The sequence below is a fragment of the Hemiscyllium ocellatum genome, unplaced genomic scaffold, assembly GCF_020745735.1.
Source record: "Hemiscyllium ocellatum isolate sHemOce1 unplaced genomic scaffold, sHemOce1.pat.X.cur. scaffold_857_pat_ctg1, whole genome shotgun sequence".
In the NCBI taxonomy this organism is placed as follows: domain Eukaryota; kingdom Metazoa; phylum Chordata; class Chondrichthyes; order Orectolobiformes; family Hemiscylliidae; genus Hemiscyllium; species Hemiscyllium ocellatum.
In genome coordinates, this window is record NW_026869273.1 from 157,535 (window position 1) to 181,542 (window position 24,008).

General features: G+C 52.5%; 7 non-coding genes and 2 pseudogenes across 7 annotated transcripts; all 9 read right to left on the minus strand.

Moving 5' to 3' along the window:
• Positions 1-1,369: 1,369 nt before the first annotated feature.
• LOC132814510 (U2 spliceosomal RNA) lies at positions 1,370-1,561 on the minus strand. Its single transcript, XR_009644430.1, has one exon. It is a non-coding gene; the product is annotated as a U2 spliceosomal RNA (small nuclear RNA).
• Positions 1,562-3,378: 1,817 nt separating this feature from the next.
• On the minus strand, positions 3,379-3,570 carry LOC132814511 (U2 spliceosomal RNA). The gene has a single exon (XR_009644431.1). It is a non-coding gene; the product is annotated as a U2 spliceosomal RNA (small nuclear RNA).
• Positions 3,571-5,390: 1,820 nt separating this feature from the next.
• Positions 5,391-5,582, minus strand: LOC132814512 (U2 spliceosomal RNA). The gene has a single exon (XR_009644432.1). It is a non-coding gene; the product is annotated as a U2 spliceosomal RNA (small nuclear RNA).
• Positions 5,583-7,400: 1,818 nt separating this feature from the next.
• LOC132814513 (U2 spliceosomal RNA) lies at positions 7,401-7,592 on the minus strand. Its single transcript, XR_009644433.1, has one exon. It is a non-coding gene; the product is annotated as a U2 spliceosomal RNA (small nuclear RNA).
• A 1,820-nt stretch (positions 7,593-9,412) lies between these two features.
• Positions 9,413-9,604, minus strand: LOC132814514 (U2 spliceosomal RNA). Its single transcript, XR_009644434.1, has one exon. It is a non-coding gene; the product is annotated as a U2 spliceosomal RNA (small nuclear RNA).
• A 1,820-nt stretch (positions 9,605-11,424) lies between these two features.
• On the minus strand, positions 11,425-11,598 carry LOC132814525 (U2 spliceosomal RNA; annotated as a pseudogene).
• Positions 11,599-13,418: 1,820 nt separating this feature from the next.
• Positions 13,419-13,610, minus strand: LOC132814515 (U2 spliceosomal RNA). Its single transcript, XR_009644435.1, has one exon. It is a non-coding gene; the product is annotated as a U2 spliceosomal RNA (small nuclear RNA).
• Positions 13,611-15,427: 1,817 nt separating this feature from the next.
• Positions 15,428-15,606, minus strand: LOC132814528 (U2 spliceosomal RNA; annotated as a pseudogene).
• Positions 15,607-22,781: 7,175 nt separating this feature from the next.
• On the minus strand, positions 22,782-22,974 carry LOC132814517 (U2 spliceosomal RNA). Its single transcript, XR_009644437.1, has one exon. It is a non-coding gene; the product is annotated as a U2 spliceosomal RNA (small nuclear RNA).
• Positions 22,975-24,008: the final 1,034 nt, after the last annotated feature.

Sequence of the window (24,008 nt, forward strand, 5' to 3'; positions counted from 1 at the left end):
CCCCCCCCCCGAGACACTCGCTGTCCTGAATTGCAAATATGTCTTTGTTCCTCCGGTGTTACCGGGTCAAAATCGGGAATCCCCGCCCAAACAGCATCGCGGGGCTACCGACAGCACTTGGACTGCAGCGGTTCGAGAGAGCAGCTCACCACCAGGCTGATCTCGGCATGGGCGAGAAATGTTGGCCTTGACGGAAAGATCCTATTCATTGCCTCCCCTTGTGTTGGTGTAGCTTGCCCATAAATGCCAATCATCGTTTCCCTCACGTACAGGATTTGCTCCTCGGCATTCCGCATCAATCCGAAAAGTTGCGAAAAGCGAATTACGTCCGTGCACCCTTTCTTTATCGTCCACTCTCAATATCCTCTCTACTTGTATCCGACTCTCTGGAGAATGGGGAGGGAGCTGATCTCCCCGTGTAAACATGTCACGCTGCAAGCGCGCCTCATCACCACCAGCAGCTCGATTCGACATCTCCGTTCACATTGCTGCAGATCGCTGACAACATTATAATCCGACCCAGTTGACAAACTGACAACTGTTTCGCTACTTGCACCGCAAATGATGACAAATCGTTCCAAATCGTACGGGTGGCACAGTGGATCAGTGGTTAGTACGGCTGCCTGGTGGCACCAGGGAGCTGAAGCCAGTTCCAGCCTTGGGCGATCGTCTGCGTGAATAATCTTTACGTACAGACGTAGCTACTAAAGCAGGTCGCTTCCGTACAGTAGTTTGCGAAGAAACAAACAGAGATGGGGGTTTCACTCTATTCAGGAAACAGACCAAAGACATTTCTTTCTTGTTCAAGAAAATATTAGGATAAATTTGTTGCCTCGGGGGTGGGGGGGGAGGCGGGGGGGTTGGGAAGGGGCTGTGGGGGCTGATCTGATAGCCATTTGACATTGGCTGAGTCATGGGATCCCACAACCTGATTTGACTGTGTTAAAAATCCCACAACACCAGGTTTCAGGCCAACGGGGTTCTTTGAAATTACAGCAGTCACCCCACCCCCCGCCACCGCCGTACCATCGGTGGGATACGTTCCAAGAACGACCGCAGAAGCCCAAAACGGCAGACAAGGGCAAATCCATTCATTTAAATTGGCAAGTTACCTTCCTGGCAGGCCCCTGGTTCCAGAATGTTCCCTGTAGCACGTTGGGGTTACCCCTGTCCTGGCTTTCTGCGTGCTGCACCTTCATCAGGTAACTGCAGAGCAGGTTCATAAGACAGAAAACCCGTAACAAAAGACGATAGTTTCCTGCAACTGAAAAGACAATAGATGCAACAATCACTGACTGCCATCAACACGGCAAACTAGCAAAGGCAAGAGATTCACATTGCATTCACCTGCTTTTGAACTTGGGTAAGCGTTGGGTGCACCATTCCTGGAAACACTGCAATACCAGGCTGATACATGGAGAGGACAGAGCAAGCCCTTAAGCCATCTCCCTGCTCCAAAAATCCATTTAATACAAACACTCCCACCTTCGGGAGATATCAGCGATTAAACTGATAAGAACAGAAACTACACATATTCCAAGCCAAAAGGCCGAGAAGCGATAGCACATCAATACTCCAACGGTGGAGGTCATATTTGCCGACTATCCTTTCCATCAGTTTGATGATATTCAAAGTTCCTTTTTCCCTTACCGTCTACCTTCCTTCCAAGATATCCAACCAGACCGGAAGATCACTCTGCAGCAGTCGCTGTGCTTTCCCCGTGCTTTTCTCTCCATCTGTTACGTAGCCGCGTAGGTCGCGCTGACGACCAATCAGATGGCACGGGCCGGAGCCACCGCACGTCAGGTCGACTGCAGAGAGGTTTCTCCCGGTGATCGGGGACAGCGGCGGCGGCAGGGTCATTCATTCCCCCGGCAGGGTCATTCATTCCCCCGGCATCTACAAGATTCACCAGAATTCCTCAGGCAGCACCTTGCAAACCCATGGCCAACGCAGCCTCGAAGGATGACGGCAGCAGATCCACGGGAACACCACCATTCGCAAGTTCTCCCCCCCTCCGAGACACTCGCTGTCCTGAATTGCAAATATGTCTTTGTTCCTCCGGTGTTACCGGGTCAAAATCGGGAATCCCCGCCCAAACAGCATCGCGGGGCTACCGACAGCACTTGGACTGCAGCGGTTCGAGAGAGCAGCTCACCACCAGGCTGATCTCGGCATGGGTGAGAAATGTTGGCCTTGACGGAAAGATCCTATTCATTGCCTCCCCTTGTGTTGGTGTAGCTTGCCCATAAATGCCAATCATCGTTTCCCTCACGTACAGGATTTGCTCCTCGGCATTCCGCATCAATCCGAAAAGTTGCGAAAAGCGAATTACGTCCGTGCACCCTTTCTTTATCGTCCACTCTCAATATCCTCTCTACTTGTATCCGACTCTCTGGAGAATGGGGAGGGAGCTGATCTCCCCGTGTAAACATGTCACGCTGCAAGCGCGCCTCATCACCACCAGCAGCTCGATTCGACATCTCCGTTCACATTGCTGCAGATCGCTGACAACATTATAATCCGACCCAGTTGACAAACTGACAACTGTTTCGCTACTTGCACCGCAAATGATGACAAATCGTTCCAAATCGTACGGGTGGCACAGTGGATCAGTGGTTAGTACGGCTGCCTGGTGGCACCAGGGAGCTGAAGCCAGTTCCAGCCTTGGGCGATCGTCTGCGTGAATAATCTTTACGTACAGACGTAGCTACTAAAGCAGGTCGCTTCCGTACAGTAGTTTGCGAAGAAACAAACAGAGATGGGGGTTTCACTCTATTCAGGAAACAGACCAAAGACATTTCTTTCTTGTTCAAGAAAATATTAGGATAAATTTGTTGCCTCGGGGGTGGGGGGGGAGGCGGGGGGGTTGGGAAGGGGCTGTGGGGGCTGATCTGATAGCCATTTGACATTGGCTGAGTCATGGGATCCCACAACCTGATTTGACTGTGTTAAAAATCCCACAACACCAGGTTTCAGGCCAACGGGGTTCTTTGAAATTACAGCAGTCACCCCACCCCCCGCCACCGCCGTACCATCGGTGGGATACGTTCCAAGAACGACCGCAGAAGCCCAAAACGGCAGACAAGGGCAAATCCATTCATTTAAATTGGCAAGTTACCTTCCTGGCAGGCCCCTGGTTCCAGAATGTTCCCTGTAGCACGTTGGGGTTACCCCTGTCCTGGCTTTCTGCGTGCTGCACCTTCATCAGGTAACTGCAGAGCAGGTTCATAAGACAGAAAACCCGTAACAAAAGACGATAGTTTCCTGCAACTGAAAAGACAATAGATGCAACAATCACTGACTGCCATCAACACGGCAAACTAGCAAAGGCAAGAGATTCACATTGCATTCACCTGCTTTTGAACTTGGGTAAGCGTTGGGTGCACCATTCCTGGAAACACTGCAATACCAGGCTGATACATGGAGAGGACAGAGCAAGCCCTTAAGCCATCTCCCTGCTCCAAAAATCCATTTAATACAAACACTCCCACCTTCGGGAGATATCAGCGATTAAACTGATAAGAACAGAAACTACACATATTCCAAGCCAAAAGGCCGAGAAGCGATAGCACATTAATACTCCAACGGTGGAGGTCATATTTGCCGACTATCCTTTCCATCAGTTTGATGATATTCAAAGTTCCTTTATTCCCTTACCGTCTACCTTCCTTCCAAGATATCCAACCAGACCGGAAGATCACTCTGCAGCAGTCGCTGTGCTTTCCCCGTGCTTTTCTCTCCATCTGTTACGTAGCCGCGCAGGTCGCGCTGACGACCAATCAGATGGCACGGGCCGGAGCCACCGCACGTCAGGTCGACTGCAGAGAGGTTTCTCCCGGTGATCGGGGACAGCGGCGGCGGCAGGGTCATTCATTCCCCCGGCAGGGTCATTCATTCCCCCGGCATCTACAAGATTCACCAGAATTCCTCAGGCAGCACCTTGCAAACCCATGGCCAACGCAGCCTCGAAGGATGACGGCAGCAGATCCACGGGAACACCACCATTCGCAAGTTCTCCCCCCCCCTCCGAGACACTCGCTGTCCTGAATTGCAAATATGTCTTTGTTCCTCCGGTGTTACCGGGTCAAAATCGGGAATCCCCGCCCAAACAGCATCGCGGGGCTACCGACAGCACTTGGACTGCAGCGGTTCGAGAGAGCAGCTCACCACCAGGCTGATCTCGGCATGGGTGAGAAATGTTGGCCTTGACGGAAAGATCCTATTCATTGCCTCCCCTTGTGTTGGTGTAGCTTGCCCATAAATGCCAATCATCGTTTCCCTCACGTACAGGATTTGCTCCTCGGCATTCCGCATCAATCCGAAAAGTTGCGAAAAGCGAATTACGTCCGTGCACCCTTTCTTTATCGTCCACTCTCAATATCCTCTCTACTTGTATCCGACTCTCTGGAGAATGGGGAGGGAGCTGATCTCCCCGTGTAAACATGTCACGCTGCAAGCGCGCCTCATCACCACCAGCAGCTCGATTCGACATCTCCGTTCACATTGCTGCAGATCGCTGACAACATTATAATCCGACCCAGTTGACAAACTGACAACTGTTTCGCTACTTGCACCGCAAATGATGACAAATCGTTCCAAATCGTACGGGTGGCACAGTGGATCAGTGGTTAGTACGGCTGCCTGGTGGCACCAGGGAGCTGAAGCCAGTTCCAGCCTTGGGCGATCGTCTGCGTGAATAATCTTTACGTACAGACGTAGCTACTAAAGCAGGTCGCTTCCGTACAGTAGTTTGCGAAGAAACAAACAGAGATGGGGGTTTCACTCTATTCAGGAAACAGACCAAAGACATTTCTTTCTTGTTCAAGAAAATATTAGGATAAATTTGTTGCCTCGGGGGTGGGGGGGGAGGCGGGGGGGTTGGGAAGGGCCTGTGGGGGCTGATCTGATAGCCATTTGACATTGGCTGAGTCATGGGATCCCACAACCTGATTTGACTGTGTTAAAAATCCCACAACACCAGGTTTCAGCCCAACGGGGTTCTTTGAAATTACAGCAGTCACCCCACCCCCCGCCACCGCCGTACCATCGGTGGGATACGTTCCAAGAACGACCGCAGAAGCCCAAAACGGCAGACAAGGGCAAATCCATTCATTTAAATTGGCAAGTTACCTTCCTGGCAGGCCCCTGGTTCCAGAATGTTCCCTGTAGCACGTTGGGGTTACCCCTGTCCTGGCTTTCTGCGTGCTGCACCTTCATCAGGTAACTGCAGAGCAGGTTCATAAGACAGAAAACCCGTAACAAAAGACGATAGTTTCCTGCAACTGAAAAGACAATAGATGCAACAATCACTGACTGCCATCAACACGGCAAACTAGCAAAGGCAAGAGATTCACATTGCATTCACCTGCTTTTGAACTTGGGTAAGCGTTGGGTGCACCATTCCTGGAAACACTGCAATACCAGGCTGATACATGGAGAGGACAGAGCAAGCCCTTAAGCCATCTCCCTGCTCCAAAAATCCATTTAATACAAACACTCCCACCTTCGGGAGATATCAGCGATTAAACTGATAAGAACAGAAACTACACATATTCCAAGCCAAAAGGCCGAGAAGCGATAGCACATCAATACTCCAACGGTGGAGGTCATATTTGCCGACTATCCTTTCCATCAGTTTGATGATATTCAAAGTTCCTTTTTCCCTTACCGTCTACCTTCCTTCCAAGATATCCAACCAGACCGGAAGATCACTCTGCAGCAGTCGCTGTGCTTTCCCCGTGCTTTTCTCTCCATCTGTTACGTAGCCGCGTAGGTCGCGCTGACGACCAATCAGATGGCACGGGCCGGAGCCACCGCACGTCAGGTCGACTGCAGAGAGGTTTCTCCCGGTGATCGGGGACAGCGGCGGCGGCAGGGTCATTCATTCCCCCGGCAGGGTCATTCATTCCCCCGGCATCTACAAGATTCACCAGAATTCCTCAGGCAGCACCTTGCAAACCCATGGCCAACGCAGCCTCGAAGGATGACGGCAGCAGATCCACGGGAACACCACCATTCGCAAGTTCTCCCCCCCCTCCGAGACACTCGCTGTCCTGAATTGCAAATATGTCTTTGTTCCTCCGGTGTTACCGGGTCAAAATCGGGAATCCCCGCCCAAACAGCATCGCGGGGCTACCGACAGCACTTGGACTGCAGCGGTTCGAGAGAGCAGCTCACCACCAGGCTGATCTCGGCATGGGTGAGAAATGTTGGCCTTGACGGAAAGATCCTATTCATTGCCTCCCCTTGTGTTGGTGTAGCTTGCCCATAAATGCCAATCATCGTTTCCCTCACGTACAGGATTTGCTCCTCGGCATTCCGCATCAATCCGAAAAGTTGCGAAAAGCGAATTACGTCCGTGCACCCTTTCTTTATCGTCCACTCTCAATATCCTCTCTACTTGTATCCGACTCTCTGGAGAATGGGGAGGGAGCTGATCTCCCCGTGTAAACATGTCACGCTGCAAGCGCGCCTCATCACCACCAGCAGCTCGATTCGACATCTCCGTTCACATTGCTGCAGATCGCTGACAACATTATAATCCGACCCAGTTGACAAACTGACAACTGTTTCGCTACTTGCACCGCAAATGATGACAAATCGTTCCAAATCGTACGGGTGGCACAGTGGATCAGTGGTTAGTACGGCTGCCTGGTGGCACCAGGGAGCTGAAGCCAGTTCCAGCCTTGGGCGATCGTCTGCGTGAATAATCTTTACGTACAGACGTAGCTACTAAAGCAGGTCGCTTCCGTACAGTAGTTTGCGAAGAAACAAACAGAGATGGGGGTTTCACTCTATTCAGGAAACAGACCAAAGACATTTCTTTCTTGTTCAAGAAAATATTAGGATAAATTTGTTGCCTCGGGGGTGGGGGGGGAGGCGGGGGGGTTGGGAAGGGGCTGTGGGGGCTGATCTGATAGCCATTTGACATTGGCTGAGTCATGGGATCCCACAACCTGATTTGACTGTGTTAAAAATCCCACAACACCAGGTTTCAGGCCAACGGGGTTCTTTGAAATTACAGCAGTCACCCCACCCCCCGCCACCGCCGTACCATCGGTGGGATACGTTCCAAGAACGACCGCAGAAGCCCAAAACGGCAGACAAGGGCAAATCCATTCATTTAAATTGGCAAGTTACCTTCCTGGCAGGCCCCTGGTTCCAGAATGTTCCCTGTAGCACGTTGGGGTTACCCCTGTCCTGGCTTTCTGCGTGCTGCACCTTCATCAGGTAACTGCAGAGCAGGTTCATAAGACAGAAAACCCGTAACAAAAGACGATAGTTTCCTGCAACTGAAAAGACAATAGATGCAACAATCACTGACTGCCATCAACACGGCAAACTAGCAAAGGCAAGAGATTCACATTGCATTCACCTGCTTTTGAACCTGGGTAAGCGTTGGGTGCACCATTCCTGGAAACACTGCAATACCAGGCTGATACATGGAGAGGACAGAGCAAGCCCTTAAGCCATCTCCCTGCTCCAAAAATCCATTTAATACAAACACTCCCACCTTCGGGAGATATCAGCGATTAAACTGATAAGAACAGAAACTACACATATTCCAAGCCAAAAGGCCGAGAAGCGATAGCACATTAATACTCCAACGGTGGAGGTCATATTTGCCGACTATCCTTTCCATCAGTTTGATGATATTCAAAGTTCCTTTATTCCCTTACCGTCTACCTTCCTTCCAAGATATCCAACCAGACCGGAAGATCACTCTGCAGCAGTCGCTGTGCTTTCCCCGTGCTTTTCTCTCCATCTGTTACGTAGCCGCGCAGGTCGCGCTGACGACCAATCAGATGGCACGGGCCGGAGCCACCGCACGTCAGGTCGACTGCAGAGAGGTTTCTCCCGGTGATCGGGGACAGCGGCGGCGGCAGGGTCATTCATTCCCCCGGCAGGGTCATTCATTCCCCCGGCATCTACAAGATTCACCAGAATTCCTCAGGCAGCACCTTGCAAACCCATGGCCAACGCAGCCTCGAAGGATGACGGCAGCAGATCCACGGGAACACCACCATTCGCAAGTTCTCCCCCCCCCTCCGAGACACTCGCTGTCCTGAATTGCAAATATGTCTTTGTTCCTCCGGTGTTACCGGGTCAAAATCGGGAATCCCCGCCCAAACAGCATCGCGGGGCTACCGACAGCACTTGGACTGCAGCGGTTCGAGAGAGCAGCTCACCACCAGGCTGATCTCGGCATGGGTGAGAAATGTTGGCCTTGACGGAAAGATCCTATTCATTGCCTCCCCTTGTGTTGGTGTAGCTTGCCCATAAATGCCAATCATCGTTTCCCTCACGTACAGGATTTGCTCCTCGGCATTCCGCATCAATCCGAAAAGTTGCGAAAAGCGAATTACGTCCGTGCACCCTTTCTTTATCGTCCACTCTCAATATCCTCTCTACTTGTATCCGACTCTCTGGAGAATGGGGAGGGAGCTGATCTCCCCGTGTAAACATGTCACGCTGCAAGCGCGCCTCATCACCACCAGCAGCTCGATTCGACATCTCCGTTCACATTGCTGCAGATCGCTGACAACATTATAATCCGACCCAGTTGACAAACTGACAACTGTTTCGCTACTTGCACCGCAAATGATGACAAATCGTTCCAAATCGTACGGGTGGCACAGTGGATCAGTGGTTAGTACGGCTGCCTGGTGGCACCAGGGAGCTGAAGCCAGTTCCAGCCTTGGGCGATCGTCTGCGTGAATAATCTTTACGTACAGACGTAGCTACTAAAGCAGGTCGCTTCCGTACAGTAGTTTGCGAAGAAACAAACAGAGATGGGGGTTTCACTCTATTCAGGAAACAGACCAAAGACATTTCTTTCTTGTTCAAGAAAATATTAGGATAAATTTGTTGCCTCGGGGGTGGGGGGGGAGGCGGGGGGGTTGGGAAGGGGCTGTGGGGGCTGATCTGATAGCCATTTGACATTGGCTGAGTCATGGGATCCCACAACCTGATTTGACTGTGTTAAAAATCCCACAACACCAGGTTTCAGGCCAACGGGGTTCTTTGAAATTACAGCAGTCACCCCACCCCCCGCCACCGCCGTACCATCGGTGGGATACGTTCCAAGAACGACCGCAGAAGCCCAAAACGGCAGACAAGGGCAAATCCATTCATTTAAATTGGCAAGTTACCTTCCTGGCAGGCCCCTGGTTCCAGAATGTTCCCTGTAGCACGTTGGGGTTACCCCTGTCCTGGCTTTCTGCGTGCTGCACCTTCATCAGGTAACTGCAGAGCAGGTTCATAAGACAGAAAACCCGTAACAAAAGACGATAGTTTCCTGCAACTGAAAAGACAATAGATGCAACAATCACTGACTGCCATCAACACGGCAAACTAGCAAAGGCAAGAGATTCACATTGCATTCACCTGCTTTTGAACTTGGGTAAGCGTTGGGTGCACCATTCCTGGAAACACTGCAATACCAGGCTGATACATGGAGAGGACAGAGCAAGCCCTTAAGCCATCTCCCTGCTCCAAAAATCCATTTAATACAAACACTCCCACCTTCGGGAGATATCAGCGATTAAACTGATAAGAACAGAAACTACACATATTCCAAGCCAAAAGGCCGAGAAGCGATAGCACATTAATACTCCAACGGTGGAGGTCATATTTGCCGACTATCCTTTCCATCAGTTTGATGATATTCAAAGTTCCTTTATTCCCTTACCGTCTACCTTCCTTCCAAGATATCCAACCAGACCGGAAGATCACTCTGCAGCAGTCGCTGTGCTTTCCCCGTGCTTTTCTGTCCATCTGTTACGTAGCCGCGCAGGTCGCGCTGACGACCAATCAGATGGCACGGGCCGGAGCCACCGCACGTCAGGTCGACTGCAGAGAGGTTTCTCCCGGTGATCGGGGACAGCGGCGGCGGCAGGGTCATTCATTCCCCCGGCAGGGTCATTCATTCCCCCGGCATCTACAAGATTCACCAGAATTCCTCAGGCAGCACCTTGCAAACCCATGGCCAACGCAGCCTCGAAGGATGACGGCAGCAGATCCACGGGAACACCACCATTCGCAAGTTCTCCCCCCCCCTCCGAGACACTCGCTGTCCTGAATTGCAAATATGTCTTTGTTCCTCCGGTGTTACCGGGTCAAAATCGGGAATCCCCGCCCAAACAGCATCGCGGGGCTACCGACAGCACTTGGACTGCAGCGGTTCGAGAGAGCAGCTCACCACCAGGCTGATCTCGGCATGGGTGAGAAATGTTGGCCTTGACGGAAAGATCCTATTCATTGCCTCCCCTTGTGTTGGTGTAGCTTGCCCATAAATGCCAATCATCGTTTCCCTCACGTACAGGATTTGCTCCTCGGCATTCCGCATCAATCCGAAAAGTTGCGAAAAGCGAATTACGTCCGTGCACCCTTTCTTTATCGTCCACTCTCAATATCCTCTCTACTTGTATCCGACTCTCTGGAGAATGGGGAGGGAGCTGATCTCCCCGTGTAAACATGTCACGCTGCAAGCGCGCCTCATCACCACCAGCAGCTTGATTCGACATCTCCGTTCACATTGCTGCAGATCGCTGACAACATTATAATCCGACCCAGTTGACAAACTGACAACTGTTTCGCTACTTGCACCGCAAATGATGACAAATCGTTCCAAATCGTACGGGTGGCACAGTGGATCAGTGGTTAGTACGGCTGCCTGGTGGCACCAGGGAGCTGAAGCCAGTTCCAGCCTTGGGCGATCGTCTGCGTGAATAATCTTTACGTACAGACGTAGCTACTAAAGCAGGTCGCTTCCGTACAGTAGTTTGCGAAGAAACAAACAGAGATGGGGGTTTCACTCTATTCAGGAAACAGACCAAAGACATTTCTTTCTTGTTCAAGAAAATATTAGGATAAATTTGTTGCCTCGGGGGTGGGGGGGGAGGCGGGGGGGTTGGGAAGGGGCTGTGGGGGCTGATCTGATAGCCATTTGACATTGGCTGAGTCATGGGATCCCACAACCTGATTTGACTGTGTTAAAAATCCCACAACACCAGGTTTCAGGCCAACGGGGTTCTTTGAAATTACAGCAGTCACCCCACCCCCCGCCACCGCCGTACCATCGGTGGGATACGTTCCAAGAACGACCGCAGAAGCCCAAAACGGCAGACAAGGGCAAATCCATTCATTTAAATTGGCAAGTTACCTTCCTGGCAGGCCCCTGGTTCCAGAATGTTCCCTGTAGCACGTTGGGGTTACCCCTGTCCTGGCTTTCTGCGTGCTGCACCTTCATCAGGTAACTGCAGAGCAGGTTCATAAGACAGAAAACCCGTAACAAAAGACGATAGTTTCCTGCAACTGAAAAGACAATAGATGCAACAATCACTGACTGCCATCAACACGGCAAACTAGCAAAGGCAAGAGATTCACATTGCATTCACCTGCTTTTGAACCTGGGTAAGCGTTGGGTGCACCATTCCTGGAAACACTGCAATACCAGGCTGATACATGGAGAGGACATCTCCCTGCTCCAAAAATCCATTTAATACAAACACTCCCACCTTCGGGAGATATCAGCGATTAAACTGATAAGAACAGAAACTACACATATTCCAAGCCAAAAGGCCGAGAAGCGATAGCACATTAATACTCCAACGGTGGAGGTCATATTTGCCGACTATCCTTTCCATCAGTTTGATGATATTCAAAGTTCCTTTATTCCCTTACCGTCTACCTTCCTTCCAAGATATCCAACCAGACCGGAAGATCACTCTGCAGCAGTCGCTGTGCTTTCCCCGTGCTTTTCTCTCCATCTGTTACGTAGCCGCGCAGGTCGCGCTGACGACCAATCAGATGGCACGGGCCGGAGCCACCGCACGTCAGGTCGACTGCAGAGAGGTTTCTCCCGGTGATCGGGGACAGCGGCGGCGGCAGGGTCATTCATTCCCCCGGCAGGGTCATTCATTCCCCCGGCATCTACAAGATTCACCAGAATTCCTCAGGCAGCACCTTGCAAACCCATGGCCAACGCAGCCTCGAAGGATGACGGCAGCAGATCCACGGGAACACCACCATTCGCAAGTTCTCCCCCCCCCTCCGAGACACTCGCTGTCCTGAATTGCAAATATGTCTTTGTTCCTCCGGTGTTACCGGGTCAAAATCGGGAATCCCCGCCCAAACAGCATCGCGGGGCTACCGACAGCACTTGGACTGCAGCGGTTCGAGAGAGCAGCTCACCACCAGGCTGATCTCGGCATGGGTGAGAAATGTTGGCCTTGACGGAAAGATCCTATTCATTGCCTCCCCTTGTGTTGGTGTAGCTTGCCCATAAATGCCAATCATCGTTTCCCTCACGTACAGGATTTGCTCCTCGGCATTCCGCATCAATCCGAAAAGTTGCGAAAAGCGAATTACGTCCGTGCACCCTTTCTTTATCGTCCACTCTCAATATCCTCTCTACTTGTATCCGACTCTCTGGAGAATGGGGAGGGAGCTGATCTCCCCGTGTAAACATGTCACGCTGCAAGCGCGCCTCATCACCACCAGCAGCTCGATTCGACATCTCCGTTCACATTGCTGCAGATCGCTGACAACATTATAATCCGACCCAGTTGACAAACTGACAACTGTTTCGCTACTTGCACCGCAAATGATGACAAATCGTTCCAAATCGTACGGGTGGCACAGTGGATCAGTGGTTAGTACGGCTGCCTGGTGGCACCAGGGAGCTGAAGCCAGTTCCAGCCTTGGGCGATCGTCTGCGTGAATAATCTTTACGTACAGACGTAGCTACTAAAGCAGGTCGCTTCCGTACAGTAGTTTGCGAAGAAACAAACAGAGATGGGGGTTTCACTCTATTCAGGAAACAGACCAAAGACATTTCTTTCTTGTTCAAGAAAATATTAGGATAAATTTGTTGCCTCGGGGGTGGGGGGGGAGGCGGGGGGGTTGGGAAGGGGCTGTGGGGGCTGATCTGATAGCCATTTGACATTGGCTGAGTCATGGGATCCCACAACCTGATTTGACTGTGTTAAAAATCCCACAACACCAGGTTTCAGCCCAACGGGGTTCTTTGAAATTACAGCAGTCACCCCACCCCCCGCCACCGCCGTACCATCGGTGGGATACGTTCCAAGAACGACCGCAGAAGCCCAAAACGGCAGACAAGGGCAAATCCATTCATTTAAATTGGCAAGTTACCTTCCTGGCAGGCCCCTGGTTCCAGAATGTTCCCTGTAGCACGTTGGGGTTACCCCTGTCCTGGCTTTCTGCGTGCTGCACCTTCATCAGGTAACTGCAGAGCAGGTTCATAAGACAGAAAACCCGTAACAAAAGACGATAGTTTCCTGCAACTGAAAAGACAATAGATGCAACAATCACTGACTGCCATCAACACGGCAAACTAGCAAAGGCAAGAGATTCACATTGCATTCACCTGCTTTTGAACTTGGGTAAGCGTTGGGTGCACCATTCCTGGAAACACTGCAATACCAGGCTGATACATGGAGAGGACAGAGCAAGCCCTTAAGCCATCTCCCTGCTCCAAAAATCCATTTAATACAAACACTCCCACCTTCGGGAGATATCAGCGATTAAACTGATAAGAACAGAAACTACACATATTCCAAGCCAAAAGGCCGAGAAGCGATAGCACATCAATACTCCAACGGTGGAGGTCATATTTGCCGACTATCCTTTCCATCAGTTTGATGATATTCAAAGTTCCTTTTTCCCTTACCGTCTACCTTCCTTCCAAGATATCCAACCAGACCGGAAGATCACTCTGCAGCAGTCGCTGTGCTTTCCCCGTGCTTTTCTCTCCATCTGTTACGTAGCCGCGTAGGTCGCGCTGACGACCAATCAGATGGCACGGGCCGGAGCCACCGCACGTCAGGTCGACTGCAGAGAGGTTTCTCCCGGTGATCGGGGACAGCGGCGGCGGCAGGGTCATTCATTCCCCCGGCAGGGTCATTCATTCCCCCGGCATCTACAAGATTCACCAGAATTCCTCAGGCAGCACCTTGCAAACCCATGGCCAACGCAGCCTCGAAGGATGACGGCAGCAGATCCACGGGAACACCACCATTCGCAAGTTCTCCCCCCCTCCGAGACACTCGCTGTCCTGAATTGCAAATATGTCTTTGTTCCTCCGGTGTTACCGGGTCAAAATCGGGAATCCCCGCCCAAACAGCATCGCGGGGCTACCGACAGCACTTGGACTGCAGCGGTTCGAGAGAGCAGCTCACCACCAGGCTGATCTCGGCATGGGTGAGAAATGTTGGCCTTGACGGAAAGATCCTATTCATTGCCTCCCCTTGTGTTGGTGTAGCTTGCCCATAAATGCCAATCATCGTTTCCCTCACGTACAGGATTTGCTCCTCGGCATTCCGCATCAATCCGAAAAGTTGCGAAAAGCGAATTACGTCCGTGCACCCTTTCTTTATCGTCCACTCTCAATATCCTCTCTACTTGTATCCGACTCTCTGGAGAATGGGGAGGGAGCTGATCTCCCCGTGTAAACATGTCACGCTGCAAGCGCGCCTCATCACCACCAGCAGCTCGATTCGACATCTCCGTTCACATTGCTGCAGATCGCTGACAACATTATAATCCGACCCAGTTGACAAACTGACAACTGTTTCGCTACTTGCACCGCAAATGATGACAAATCGTTCCAAATCGTACGGGTGGCACAGTGGATCAGTGGTTAGTACGGCTGCCTGGTGGCACCAGGGAGCTGAAGCCAGTTCCAGCCTTGGGCGATCGTCTGCGTGAATAATCTTTACGTACAGACGTAGCTACTAAAGCAGGTCGCTTCCGTACAGTAGTTTGCGAAGAAACAAACAGAGATGGGGGTTTCACTCTATTCAGGAAACAGACCAAAGACATTTCTTTCTTGTTCAAGAAAATATTAGGATAAATTTGTTGCCTCGGGGGTGGGGGGGGAGGCGGGGGGGTTGGGAAGGGGCTGTGGGGGCTGATCTGATAGCCATTTGACATTGGCTGAGTCATGGGATCCCACAACCTGATTTGACTGTGTTAAAAATCCCACAACACCAGGTTTCAGCCCAACGGGGTTCTTTGAAATTACAGCAGTCACCCCACCCCCCGCCACCGCCGTACCATCGGTGGGATACGTTCCAAGAACGACCGCAGAAGCCCAAAACGGCAGACAAGGGCAAATCCATTCATTTAAATTGGCAAGTTACCTTCCTGGCAGGCCCCTGGTTCCAGAATGTTCCCTGTAGCACGTTGGGGTTACCCCTGTCCTGGCTTTCTGCGTGCTGCACCTTCATCAGGTAACTGCAGAGCAGGTTCATAAGACAGAAAACCCGTAACAAAAGACGATAGTTTCCTGCAACTGAAAAGACAATAGATGCAACAATCACTGACTGCCATCAACACGGCAAACTAGCAAAGGCAAGAGATTCACATTGCATTCACCTGCTTTTGAACTTGGGTAAGCGTTGGGTGCACCATTCCTGGAAACACTGCAATACCAGGCTGATACATGGAGAGGACAGAGCAAGCCCTTAAGCCATCTCCCTGCTCCAAAAATCCATTTAATACAAACACTCCCACCTTCGGGAGATATCAGCGATTAAACTGATAAGAACAGAAACTTTTTTTTTATTTCAAAAATATACTTTATTCATAAAATATGCATAGAATAATTTGATACACTGTACATTAGGTAATGCCATTCATATTTCCACATTTACATACACAGCTCCGAATTGTCATTATTCCATACAGATCAGTGCATCTCTCACTCATATATTGAGCTGAGGCGACAGCAGAGCCCAAATGACTGCATGGGCCCCCTGCTTTTCTATCGACAGGCAGATGTTAAACGGTGGTCTTTCCCCACCGCGCCTTGGCGGCAGCTGCCCCAAGCTTCAGCGCGTCCCTCAACACGTAGTCCTGGACCTTGGAATGTGCCAGTCTGCAACACTCAGTCGGGGTCAACTCCTTCAGCTGGAAGATCAACAGGTTTCGGACCGCCCAGAGAGCGACCTTCACCGAGTTGATGATCCTCCAGGCGCAGTTGATGTTCGTCTCGGTGTGCGTCCCGGGGAACAGGCCGTAGAGCACGGAGTCCCGCGTCACGGCGCTGCTCGGGACGAACCTCGACAAATACCACTGCATTCCTCTCCAGACTTCCTCTGCATAGGCACATTCCAGAAGGAGGTGTGTGACAGTCTCGTCCCCCCCGCAGCCGCTTCGAGGGCAGCGTGCGGTGCGGCTGAGAGTCCGGGCGTGCATAAACGATCTCACAGGTAGAGCCCTTCTCACCACCAGCCAAGCCATGTCTTGGTGCTTGTTGGAAAGTTCTGGCGATGAGGCATTCTGCCAAATTGCTTTGACAGTCTGCTCAGGGAACCACTCAACAGGATCCGCCCTCTCCTTTTCCCGAAGGGTCTCGAGGACGCTACGTGCTGACCACTTCCTGATGGACTTGTGGTCAAAGGTGTTTTTCTTCAGAAATTTCTCCACGAAGGACAGGTGGTACGGAACGGTCCAACTACTCGGAGCGTTCCGCGGCAGCGAGGCCAGGCCCATCCTTCGCAACACCGGGGACAGGTAGAACCTCAGTACGTAGTGACACTTGGTGTTTGCGTACCGGGGATCCACGCACAGCTTGATGCAGCCACACACAAAGGTGGCCATCAGGGTGAGGGTGGCATTGGGTGTATTTTTTCCCCCGTTGCCCAGATCTTTGTACAGTGAGTCCCTTCGGACCCGGTCCATCTTTGAACTCCATATGAACTGGAAGATGGCCCGGACGACTGCAGCGGCGCAGGTTCTGGGAATAGGCCAGACCTGTGCCACGTACAACAGCAATGACAGTGCCTCACACCTGATGACCAGGTTTTTTCCCGTGATGGAGAGCGACCGTAGCCTCCATCTGCCCAGTTTCTGCCTCACTTTACTGATACGCTCCTCCCAAGACTTGGCGCACGCCCCAGCCCCCCGAACCAAATACCCAGCACCTTCAGGTGGTCGGTCCTGACGGTGAAGGGGATCGAGGATTGGTCGGCCCAGTTCCCGAAGAGCATGGCCTCGCTCTTGCCTCGGTTTACCTTGGCCCCCGAGGCCCGTTCGAACTGGTCACAAATGCACATGAGTCTGCGCACGGACAGCGGATCCGAGCAGAAAACGGCGACGTCATCCATGTACAGGGAGGCCTTAACCTGCAGGCCCCGCTGCCCGGAATAGTCACCCCTCTCAGGCTCGCATCCTTCCTGATGGACTCGGCAAATGGCTCTATGCAGCACACAAACAAGGCAGGAGAGAGAGGGCAGCCCTGCCTTACTCCAGATCTGACTGGGAAGCTATCTGATTCCCACCCATTGATTGAGACTGCACTGACAATGTTGGTGTAGAGCAGTCTGATCCAATTGCAGATTCCCTCCCCAAAGCCCATTTTGGAGAGAACATCTCTCATATACATGTGTGATATCCTGTCAAAGGCTTTCTCCTGGTCCAGGCTGATCAGGCAGGCGTCCAACCCTCTGTCCTGCACGTAGGCGATCGTATCCCTGAGGAGTGCGAGACTCTCAGCGATCTTCCTGCCTGGCACAGCACAGGTTTGGTCAGGGTGAATCACCGACCCCAGAGCAGACCTGACCCGGTTGGCAATTACCTTTGACAGGATTTTGTAATCTGCATTCAACAGTGTGATCGGTCTCCAATTTTTGAGTTCCTCGCTCTCCCCCTTCCGCTTATAGATGAGGGTGATGATGCCTTTCCTCATGGATTCGCTCATGGTACCTGCCCGAAGCATACTGACATACACCTCCAGCAGGTCCTGGCCAATCAAGTCCCACAGAGCGGAATAGAGCTCGACCGGTAAGCCATCGCTTCCGGGAGTTTTATTCTTTTCGAAGGACTCGAGGGCCTTGGTCAGCTCGTCCAGAGATAGCGGCTGGTCCAGCCTCTCGCGTGTTCTGTCGTCTAAGACCTCCGTGATAGACGACAGGAACGACTGGGAGGCCGCGCTGTCGGTCGGCTTCGCGTCATACAGACTGGCATAGAAGGATTTACTGATCCTCATGACGTCAGCCTGAGATGACGTTGTCGAGCCGTCTTCTTCCTTCAGGCTGCTGAGCACAGAGCTCTCTTTGTGCACCTTCTGGAAGAAGAAACGTGAGCACGTCTCGTCCTGCTCCACCGAGCGGACCCTGGACCGGAAGATTATCTTGGAGGCCTCTGAGGCAAAGAGCGAGGCTTGCTGGCCCTTCACCTCCTTGAGGTCCTCCGTGACATCGACCCCCATCGTCTGCAGCAGGAGCAGGTTCTGCATACTTTCCTGGAGCTGGGACAGTTTTCCCCGCCTCTCTCTCGCCTCCTGAACACCTTTGAGGATGAAGAACCTCTTGATGTTCCCTTTAACTGTTTCCCACCAGTCTGCTGGAGACTCAAAGAGGGGCTTCACGGTTCTCCAACCTGCGTAGTCCCTCTTGAGCTCCTCAATGTTTCCGGGGTCAACAGCTTAGTGTTCAGCTTCCACGTTCCCTTACCCGCCCGCTGCTCGTCCTGTAGGTGACAGTCGGCCAGCAGGAGGCAGTGGTCAGAGAAGAACACCGGCTTGACGTCGGTGGATCTGACCGAGAGCGTTCGGGACACAAACAGGTAATCTATCCTTGAGCGGATAGACCCGTCTGCCCGTGACCAGGTGTATCTACGCTGCGCTCCGTCTGCAGGGGTGCTGAAGACGTCGTGCAGCTTGGCATCTTTTACCGCGTCCATCAGGGCTCTGGACGTGGCGTCCAGTTTACTGTCCCCCCGCCGGATCGTCCATCTGCATCAATGATACAGTTGAAGTCTCCGGCCAGAATGACCGGCCTGGACGTAGCCAGCAACAGTGGAAGCTGCTGCAGGACGGCCAACCGTTCACTCTTACCCACTGGGGCGTACACATTGATCAGTCTCAGGGGAGCATTCCTGTACATAACGTCGGCGACGAGGAGGCGCCCGCCCACCACCTCCTTAACCTCGGAGATGGTGAAGTTGCTTCCTCGCAACAGGATACCCAGGCCGGAGGCGCGGCTATCGTTGCCCCCGACCAAACTGACTGCCCATGGGCCCACAAGCTCGACCATCTCCTGTAGCTGCTGAGGTGCGGTATCCCACACTCCTGCAGAAACAGGAGGTCGGCTTTAACGCTGGCCAGGAAGGCCATCGTTGAAACACATCGCGTAGCCGATTTGATGCTACGCACATTGATGCTGGCAACTTTAAACCCCATTTTAACAATTTACAAGGTTAATAGTGTCCATTTGCTGCTGGTCTTGCTCCTCTGGGGTAGCTGCGTGCATCCCCGTGGTGACGGCAAACTGCTGGACCATCCAGGGCTGAGGTAGCTGTCCGGCTCCACGCTGGAGCCATTTCCCCGCTCCGGTGTCTTTGTGTCAAGCCCAGGGTCCGCACCGTCCAGTTCTCCATCTGACAGTGGGGGCTGTCACAGGACCGCTGCTCCCAGTTACCTGGAGCTGTGGGCCGGTGGACACCTCTTGGTTCTCACCGGGTAGGGGGAGGCCTTTACCCATCCCCACAGAGGGATCGTCTTTCCCTTCTTGGGTGGTGCTGCCCTCCTTTCTCCCCATGGCGCTCTGTCTCTTCCTCTGGTGGCGACCCTTCTTGCGCCCGTCCTCACCATCAGAAGAGCTGCCTGTATCCTCGGCTTGGAGGTGTCGTTTCCCCCTTCTCTGGGTGGCTTTGGGGCCCGAGACAGGTTTCCTCTTCCTATTTCTGACTGTGATCCAGTCATCTGCCTCCTTTGATTCCTCCTCTTCCATTTCCTCCGTCTGCCTTGAAGGAGCTTGGATCGGCTGCTGTACCTCCCCGCTGTCTGCCGTCTGCTCCGCTACCGCCTGCTCTTCCTTCTGGGTGTCTCCAGGCACCGTTTCCGTGCTATCTTGTGGTGCCCTGCTGGGCTTTGGCGGTCCCCGGCTCGTGTTGCCACCTCTGGCCATCTGTGCGTAAGTGGCGGCTCCTCGTCTTGGACAGGCCTTGTACATGTGGCCCGCCTCTCCGCACAGGTTACAGTTCTTGGCCTCCTTGCAATCCTTGGTCAGGTGGCCTTCCTGTTTGCAATTTCGGCATACAGTCACCTTACAGTCGGCCGCCATGTGGCCTGACCTCCCGCAGGTTCGGCACACCTTCGGCTGCCCTGCGTACGTCAGGTAAACCTCTGCTTCCTCCGATGGCGAAGCTGGAGGGTGGGTGGAGGATGTTCCGCTGCCATCGACCCTCAGGGTTACCTTGACCTGCCGCTTACTGGTCCAGATCCCGAAAGGATCGACCACATCGGTGCTTTCGCCTTCCACCTGGACATACCTCTTCAAGAAGGTGAGAACATCTGCCGCTGGGACGTAAGGGTTGTACATTTGGATTGTCACAACCCGACTCCTCTGCGCAGGAAGCACACACAACGGGACCGCCGACAAGATGGAGAACAGAGGTTCCCCTTCCTTCTCCTTGAAGACCTTCAGGAGCTGCTCACAATGCTTCACGCTCCTGAAGGTCACGTCGAAGTAGCCTGCCCCAGGGAAATCCTGCAGGCAGTACACGTCCGCTGCTGCAAACCCACAGCACTCCAGCAAAACCTTCTTCACAAACACCGTCCGATCGACCGGTGTGTGCTCCTCCACCTTCTTCACAGTCACCCTGACTGTGTTGCGAATGCCCTGGCCAGGGCTGCGAGCGGCTGCTGAGGCCATAGCTCTGAGGTTGGCTGATACCTGAATTGGCGTTAGGCCGAAGCCAGCATAAAGATCCACCAAGAGCAGGTCAGCACAACCAAACGATCCTCCAGCGGCCAATCACGATCCAGCGATGGTCTCCAGCAGCTCCAACGACTCGCAACACGAACCCCTTGGTTTTTCTCCCGCCAGCGCACTTCTGCAGCGTCGAACCTGCAGCTCTCGAGCAGAATCTCTTCCTCTGGACCTCAGGAACTACACATATTCCAAGCCAAAAGGCCGAGAAGCGATAGCACATTAATACTCCAACGGTGGAGGTCATATTTGCCGACTATCCTTTCCATCAGTTTGATGATATTCAAAGTTCCTTTATTCCCTTACCGTCTACCTTCCTTCAAGATATCCAACCAGACCGGAAGATCACTCTGCAGCAGTCGCTGTGCTTTCCCCGTGCTTTTCTCTCCATCTGTTACGTAGCCGCGTAGGTCGCGCTGACGACCAATCAGATGGCACGGGCCGGAGCCACCGCACGTCAGGTCGACTGCAGAGAGGTTTCTCCGGTGATCGGGGACAGCGGCGGCGGCAGGGTCATTCATTCCCCGGCAGGGTCATTCATTCCCCGGCATCTACAAGATTCACCAGAATTCCTCAGGCAGCACCTTGCAAACCCATGGCCAACGCAGCCTCGAAGGATGACGGCAGCAGATCCACGGGAACACCACCATTCGCAAGTTCTGCCCCCTCCCCCCCCCCGAGACACTCGCTGTCCTGAATTGCAAATATGTCTTTGTTCCTCCGGTGTTACCGGGTCAAAATCGGGAATCCCGCCCAAACAGCATCGCGGGGCTACCGACAGCACTTGGACTGCAGCGGTTCGAGAGAGCAGCTCACCACCAGGCTGATCTCGGCATGGGCGAGAAATGTTGGCCTTGACGGAAAGATCCTATTCATTGCCTCCCCTTGTGTTGGTGTAGCTTGCCCATAAATGCCAATCATCGTTTCCCTCACGTACAGGATTCGCTCCTCGGCATTCCGCATCAATCCGAAAAGTTGCGAAAAGCGAATTACGTCCGTGCACCCTTTCTTTATCGTCCACTCTCAATATCCTCTCTACTTGTATCCGACTCTCTGTGGAGAATGGGGAGGGAGCTGATCTCCCCGTGTAAACATGTCACGCTGCAAGCGCGCCTCATCACCCCCAGCAGCTCGATTCGACATCTCCGTTCACATTGCTGCAGATCGCTGACAACATTATAATCCGACCCAGTTGACAAACTGACAACTGTTTCGCTACTTGCACCGCAAATGATGACAAATCGTTCCAAATCGTACGGGTGGCACAGTGGATCAGTGGTTAGTACGGCTGCCTGGTGGCACCAGGGAGCTGAAGCCAGTTCCAGCCTTGGGCGATCGTCTGCGTGAATAATCTTTACGTACAGACGTAGCTACTAAAGCAGGTCGCTTCCGTACAGTAGTTTGCGAAGAAACAAAACAGAGATGGGGGTTTCACTCTATTCAGGAAACAGACCAAAGACATTTCTTTCTTGTTCAAGAAAATATTAGGATAAATTTGTTGCCTCGGGGGTGGGGGGGGAGGCGGGGGGGTTGGGAAGGGGCTGTGGGGGCTGATCTGATAGCCATTTGACATTGGCTGAGTCATGGGATCCCACAACCTGATTTGACTGTGTTAAAAATCCCACAACACCAGGTTTCAGCCCAACGGGGTTCTTTGAAATTACAGCAGTCACCCCACCCCCGCCACCGCCGTACCATCGGTGGGATACGTTTCAAGAACGACCGCAGAAGCCCAAAACGGCAGACAAGGGCAAATCCATTCATTTAAATTGGCAAGTTACCTTCCTGGCAGGCCCCTGGTTCCAGAATGTTCCCTGTAGCACGTTGGGGTTACCCTGTCCTGGCTTTCTGCGTGCTGCACCTTCATCAGGTAACTGCAGAGCAGGTTCATAAGACAGAAAACCCGTAACAAAAGACGATAGTTTCCTGCAACTGAAAAGACAATAGATGCAACAATCACTGACTGCCATCAACACGGCAAACTAGCAAAGGCAAGAGATTCACATTGCATTCACCTGCTTTTGAACTTGGGTAAGCGTTGGGTGCACCATTCCTGGAAACACTGCAATACCAGGCTGATACATGGAGAGGACAGAGCAAGCCCTTAAGCCATCTCCCTGCTCCAAAAATCCATTTAATACAAACACTCCCACCTTCGGGAGATATCAGCGATTAAACTGATAAGAACAGAAACTACACATATTTCCAAGCCAAAAGGCCGAGAAGCGATAGCACATTAATACTCCAACGGTGGAGGTCATATTTGCCGACTATCCTTTCCATCAGTTTGATGATATTCAAAGTTCCTTTATTCCCTTACCGTCTACCTTCCTTCCAAGATATCCAACCAGACCGGAAGATCACTCTGCAGCAGTCGCTGTGCTTTCCCCGTGCTTTTCTCTCCATCTGTTACGTAGCCGCGTAGGTCGCGCTGACGACCAATCAGATGGCACGGGCCGGAGCCACCGCACGTCAGGTCGACTGCAGAGAGGTTTTCTCCCGGTGATCGGGGACAGCGGCGGCGGCAGGGTCATTCATTCCCACGGCAGGGTCATTCATTCCCCGGCATCTACAAGATTCACCAGAATTCCTCAGGCAGCACCTTGCAAACCCATGGCCAACGCAGCCTCGAAGGATGACGGCAGCAGATCCACGGGAACACCACCATTCGCAAGTTCTCCCCCCTCCCCCCCCCCCCCCGAGACACTCGCTGTCCTGAATTGCAAATATGTCTTTGTTCCTCCGGTGTTACCGGGTCAAAATCGGAATCCCCGCCCAAACAGCATCGCGGGGCTACCGAAAGCACTTGGACTGCAGCGGTTCGAGAGAGCAGCTCACCACCAGGCTGATCTCGGCATGGGCGAGAAATGTTGGCCTTGACGGAAAGATCCTATCATTGCCTCCCCTTGTGTTGGTGTAGCTTGCCATAAATGCCAATCATCGTTTTCCCTCACGTACAGGATTCGCTCCTCGGCATTCCGCATCAATCCGAAAAGTTGCGAAAAAGCGAATTACGTCCGTGCACCCTTTCTTTATCGTCCACTCTCAATATCCTCTCTACTTGTATCCGACTATCTGTGGAGAATGGGGAGGGAGCTGATCTCCCGTGTAAACATGTCACGCTGCAAGCGCGCCTCATCACCCCCAGCAGCTCGATTCGACATCTCCGTTCACATTGCTGCAGATCGCTGACAACATTATAATCCGACCCAGTTGACAAACTGACAACTGTTTCGCTACTTGCACCGCAAATGATGACAAATC